Below are 7061 nucleotides of genomic sequence, written 5' to 3'. Positions count from 1 at the left end.
ACTTATCATGAGTGTATTCTAAAATTGTTCTCTTCTCTCTAAAAGCCTAGTATAATGTTTCTATCATAATCTCCTTTCCAGATATGCAAGTATGCTTTACACTTGGCCTTTATTGGGTCTTGTGTATCAGAAAGCCTTTGACTAGGATACCATTACAATGACCCTCTATATCTTTGAGACATTATAACTAGTAGCTAAATTGAGCCATGATGCTAGAAGTTTGTGAAATGTTGACTCAATGGGTGAAAGTGTATAATGTTCTTGTAGATATAGGGGCTCTCGATATAGTATAGTATCAGAGCCTCTCAACATTCCAAGAGAGAGAGAATATGATAGTGATATTATATGAGGTAAATAAGAGAGAACTAAAGACAATGATGGAACTTACCATTTATAAACCAAACACTCTCCAACACCTATTGTGCTATCAACTATGCACAATTGTTATTTTATCATACAAATTTCCAAGTAAATATTTGCAAAATAAAAATAGTCTAATATTATTATCCTTGTCTCTATATATAAGATCTTTTTCATTTATTGTTAGTCCCTTTTTGTAAGACTTTCATCCAAAAAGTCTGGTGCATTAATTAGTTTTATCTTATAATACCCTTAATGAATTATAGTATTCTCTCTCAAACATTAATTATTTCTTGGTGCAAAATAATTAAGTGGGAAGAGAAATGAAAGATAATTTTGAAAGAGCAATATAAATAATTGAAAATTTTAATGTGAATAACTAAATTGATCATTTTTCTTAGAGAGTTGACATGTCTTATATATAGTGACAAAGATAATATGAAAAGTCACTTAATTACAAATTAACATATATGATAAATTTATTAGTTTTATAATTTAAAAGTCATATTTATTATGATTTTTATTTAATTAATAATATAAAAATATATATTTACAGAGATTGAACTCATATTTGGGATTTTTTTTATAAAAAAAATAAAAACAAACTTATTCTTTGTTAAAGTTTTCTCAAGAATTTGACAAAAATAAAGGATTGTTATCTAAACCAAATTAAATTATAAAAAAATAAGAGTTATGAATTGTTTTCACACGCTAAAACATTTCTAAATGCCCCTTCATATGTTGATGGGGACGTAGCTGAATCTTATAATGACGATTGTCTTTCTTTGAAGGCTAAAACTTGAGTAAATGCATAGTTTTTGGAATTGGACTATTGTGACTCTTGCAACATTTCATGTAACTTAATTTGCTTGCATGTTTGCATATATCTTTTTTTCTGTATTCAGCTAAGAAAAATAGTGATCAAGCAATAATCTTCCCATTAAAAAAAAAAAACAAAATAAAGAAAGAAAGAAAAAGAAACGAGCCAGGATGGCGAAGCACAGAAAGCAAAATGAAACCAGGGATCTAGCAAATAAAGTCAGCATTGGTGGACCCACTTTCACATTCAATTAAGATAAACATTTTCATTAAGACCTTTTTTGCGTAGGCTCGTATTCGAATCAATTGATCTAAATTTTACTTTTTATACATTTAATTTCATTAATAGATAAATTGAAATACAAAACAATGATAATTGAAACGTCAATATACGATGGTGGGGTTCTGCTTAGACTACACCAAGTAAACATCTCAGCCACATTCATTACATAGGGCCAGTTGGGTCAGAAAAGGTTTTAGTTTAACGAAAAATTATTTTCTTTGCTTAGTGGATTGTAATACCAACATGATAAGACAGATATACTTTTAAGCCAAGTTGGATACCACAAAGATCAGGATCGAAACTGTGCCAACAATGTTTCTATGGCTCAGTTACACACTATCTCCACCGGTGTTCATGGATTGATTGTTGTAGCATTTCTATATAAGTGGTAAAATGGATTAAAACAAATGAGTAGGTATGAATTTGTTCAATAAAATATAGTGCTTCAACTTTACATTAAAAAAATTCTAGTCTTTCAAACTTATCTGATTATAGTTTGATTTGGGTTTACCAAGTAAAAAATGTGTTTTCATCCAACTAGAAACTCTTTGTAAACTGCTTAAAAAAAAACTCTTTGTAAAAGTTTGAATTTGAATTAAATTTGAGTTTTTCTAACTTGATATGATTATGGTTTGATTTGAGTAAAACTGTTAAAATGGATCCTTTGACTTGTTCCAATGGGTCGAGTGTGAAAATTTAGCTGAACACAACCTGAATTTCATATGGGTTGAGTTTTTTGTGGTCGGTTGGACCAAGTTAAATTAGATTGTTGAATTTTATTTTGTCTAAATTTATATAAATTTAAAAGGAAAAAAAAATTAAAATAACACTAAGCTAAAATAGACGAAATGGTGTTCGATCTACAATGCTTAAGCTCAGTCTGACCTAGCTATTTTATTTAGGCCACAATTTTCATATTTCAGATCGGGTCCTGATCAATTTTGATAACTCTAGATTTGGGTTTAACTTCATAAAAATTGTGTTTTCATTCAACTTCAAACTCATATTAAAAGTTTGAATTGATTTTGAGATTTCTTTTATTGGGTGGTTTGTTATAATTAGCATTTCTCATTAGGTTGGATAGCCTGTTTTATCACTTCTATTTTTTGTTTTACACTTTTGATTTAAAGGTTTTCATATTTTCATTATTGCAGTAAAAATAAAATTTCCATTATTATTTTAGTTTAGAGTACAACGATCGAGTAGTTTAGCATGTGCACATGCAGTGCACAAAAAAATATTTTTTATACGATTAAAATTTATAATTTATAATATATATATATATATATATATATATATATATATATATAAGAAGATTATATTATAATTTAAACTTATAATAAATAAATATTTGTAAACATATAAATTATTATGTTTTAGATTTATGATAAATAATTTATATTATGATAAATTGTTATTATTACATATTGATAATTTTTTAAAAATCAAATTAAAGGTAAAATTAAAGATTTTAAAAATGATAATCGAAAGAAATAAGAAGTTAAATTAGCCCATTCAATTGATATTCAAAACATAATATCATATTCCAAATGTATGTTAATTAGGAGCGTATTTGAATTTTGAAAATAATATATATATGGGTCTTATTATTTATAAAAATTCAACCAACTAAATTATTTATAAGGTCTTATTATTAATATCAATTCAACCAACTAAATTACACTAACTAAATTTTTCATTAATTAATTTAGTTGGTTGAATTATTGTCATGGTTTCCTTTGCATTTAAGAAATGCAACAGTGATCAAAAAGTTATTTCAGGTTGTATAAACACTCCTCACGGCCTCAACCACATATCTTTTTTTGTTGTGTGTATGAAAGCTAGCTTTGCAATCAATGACATAACATACCAACAGTATAAGGTGTATCACTGTATCCCAACAATGAAATTATATGAACACTGAATCTGTGATATGGTTTGCATTCGAACTCTTTTTCTTTCTCTCAGTTTCATGAGATCCTGGGCAATTAACAGATGATACATAAGTAGAGGCCTTCAAGCAGATACCCACAAACCACAAAATTAGGGATATATGTATGGTATTGGTCCTTCAAGAATCACGTGGGAGGTGTTTAATTGCCTTGTTGTCACTATTTTATATTATGTTGCTGTTTTCTTATGTTTGGTGACTTTGATTTTTGCCTAGCTTGTTCATCACACGTGACCTCTCCTCCCTCTATCTCTCTAAAATTATCAAAATATATGCATGGCACTTTCAAACAATAAAAGTGTGTAATAAAAGAATTTAACTGAATTACTTGAATAAAATACATAAATATTACAAATTTTTAAGTATCATCTTTAATTCTTATCAATGAAAAAGTATTAGAAACCTCATCGTTTGAGTATACCCGAAGAACCTGATAAACTTGACAAAACCGATTATGGCTTTGACAAACCTTTGATTAGTTTATGTTGCGTTTTTTTTTTTTCTTGTTCTTGAACCCATACAAATTTTAGTTTGAGTAATGCGTTTATAATTCAAACCCGTGAACATTATATGACTTTTTTTTTTTTTTTTTAACTACAAACGTTATATGACTTGATAATACAGATAACGTTCTATGGATGCGGTGTGGTGAGCGTTATAATAATGCGTTGATAGTACATGCAATTTATTCAATTTATAATTCTAGTATTTACTTTCCCTTTGTATTTTATAGCACAAATTAAAACTGACATTATAAATATGTAGAAGTAAACTTTTCAAGGAGGCCACTCCCTGTGCAGAGGTCAAAGGATACAATAACCGTAACACTGACATTTGTAGAAGTCAATTCTATACATCCTTGTTTTTTTATGACGTTTTTACACCGTGTATCCTCGTAGGGCAATTTGTTAGATTTATATTATTTATATAATATATTTTTTTTCCAATATTTAGTTTCAAAATATACTTATTTTAAAAAATTTATATCCTATAAAAATTACTTTTAATAATACTTTATATGACAATGACAACAATAATGACGGTGACAATAAAATAATTGTGCTAGTGCCAATGTCAACAATGATTATAACAATAGTGACCGTGATAACATTAACAACGGTAATAATAATAATAATAGTAGTGATAGAGGTGACATTGGTAATGAATAGTGATAGTGACAACAATCTAGCCTTGATGGTACCAAATGCAATGGTGATAATGCTTAAGGCAACCGTGGCGGTGGTGGTGATAGTAGTCGATGATGTTTTTGGGGATAATGACACTAGAAATGATTATTGTTAAATGTAGAGAATGTGTATTTTTTTTTAAAACTAAATATCAAATTAACAAATTTTAATTCTTAATTTTTAAAATGAATGTAAAAGTATTTTGAAAATGAGTTTAAAATCATTTTATTTTATTTTTAAAATTACATTTAAATATCAAAAATAAAAAACTCACCACCATCCAGACAAACCTTAAAGAAAATCAAACTCAATATTACTGCTTGAACTTTCAGATACTAAAAGAAATCAGAACAATATAATAAATTGTTCAATCATCCTCTAATCAACCCAAAATGGTTAATAGTTATGCATGACTGTGGCTTATTGCTTGAGTGGATTTCACTCTTATTGGATCAAGGCCTGCTACTTCTGCTATTCTGCATATGTATTCTGCATATGCTACCATTCTGTTTTAATCACTTTCTGTTATTCAGTTAATTCTGTTATAACTATTCTATTTGTAGTTTCCTACTGTTCCTCCTATATATATTTGTGTATAGCTGATGATTGTGGGAGATATAGCCTTTGTAAACTTTCTTGCAAGTTTATCAATATACTGATTCTGAGTTTTTCCTCAACATCTTTTTTGTTTCTTTCTTTCTTTTTGTTTTTTCATTCCAAGTTATTACAAAGCTAATAACTTCAATAACTCTTGAAAGCAGAATTTCCTCAAGCAAAGTAATGGCCTTTTGCTTGGTAACAATATTTTATGGCCTAGAAAAGAATTGAAGATAAGCTATTTACACCTAACTCCCCTTTCGAAAACAACAAATATGAATGAAGACTACTCTTCCATTATTCTCAATATCCTCACAGCAGATATATTGAGAATATCCTTTTGCTGGGTCTTACTTTCTGTTTTTAATTTCCTTGTTTGTCACGTATTCAGAAATCTATAGAAAAGAACCACCAAAATTGTTGACAACCATTTTTGGATGTATTAAGGAGATTGTGGTCCTTTGGCTAGCTCCCACCAATATTATCTATATACATATATCTTCCACCTACACGAAACCATATAATGTAGCTCCTAACTTCGATATAGCTAGTTGATTTTCTTTTAGGTAGTAATAGATTTTTATGAATCCACCCTGTTATATTCATTTACATTATTGCAAAATTAAATTTCTGCGAGTGACTTTCTGTGGGCATGTCAAAACACTTCCCACTTCAAGCATATATAAATTACTTTCTGCATGTAGGGCTATGCGCTATATTGACTTAAACTGCTTTAGTTAAACTTGTACGATCAATATATATTAAAAATTCGTATGATCGAATAATGCCAACTTTAGTCTTGACTTTGATTTTCGTAATAATCTTTTTTATTATTGATTCTGTGATTGCAAGCCTCATTTAACCTTCCATTACTCATGTGATCTATTTTGTTGGAACGACGCTTATATATTAAGAGAGTTAAATTTGACAATACCCAGCATAAAAATGTAACGGTAATAGTATATATATAAACACTAACTAGCAAGAAAAAATAAAATAAAAAAATAAAAAATTTTCCATAACAAGTTGGGACATTTAAGTTCTGAATTTTGTAAGGTTTTCCACCTTACACTAGAATTTAGCAGCTTAACAAAAGCATTCTTGAAATCTTCAAAGAATATATTCCCACTGTCTGTTAATTTTTTTTATTCATTTGTCAAAAAGCGAAGTTCTCTAAGATTTGAACATTGAAGTTCCATACATTATTTTTGGATAAACTTCATATGCACTTGGGAGAAAAATAAAAAAAAATGAATTGAGTTTTTTGTCCAAATTAAAATAAAGTTATGTAAACTTTTATAACTTTTTTCATTTAACTTCTTCGAAAGTTAAAATTTATAAGTTAATTTTAACTTATGAAAAAATTCAATACTACATATAGTTCTTTTTTTCCTGCCATAAGTACTTATTAAAAAAGTTTCTCCAAACATCACCTAATAAGTAATTAATGTTACCATCCTCCCTTCCTCCCCAAAGGCGATTTCAACCAATAAACTGACCTGAAAGAGATATACTCACTAGCTGCTAATAAAGAAATCTGAAATTTGTATGAGGCCCATGAGGATATATTGTATGCATTTAATTTATATATAGTATCATTATAAAGTGTTTTTACAAAAGCATTATATGATATGATAAAGTAATCAAATATTTGTATAAAATTATTATACACTAACGTGAATAGAAACTAAACTCATTCTATTGACACATGCAAGTCAAGCAGTGAATTATTTTTATTCTTATCGTTTATTTTCTGGAAATCAATTTTCTAACAAATAATTAAGTTTGAACTGTTAGATTATAGTGAGGACACGGAGTAACTCCTTTTTTAGAGTTACTCTTGGAATCACTCATTAGTCATAAC

The sequence above is a fragment of the Glycine max genome, chromosome 14 (genome assembly GCF_000004515.6).
Source record: "Glycine max cultivar Williams 82 chromosome 14, Glycine_max_v4.0, whole genome shotgun sequence".
Classification (NCBI taxonomy): Eukaryota; Viridiplantae; Streptophyta; class Magnoliopsida; order Fabales; family Fabaceae; genus Glycine; species Glycine max.
Note: the sequence above shows the minus strand (reverse complement) of the source record.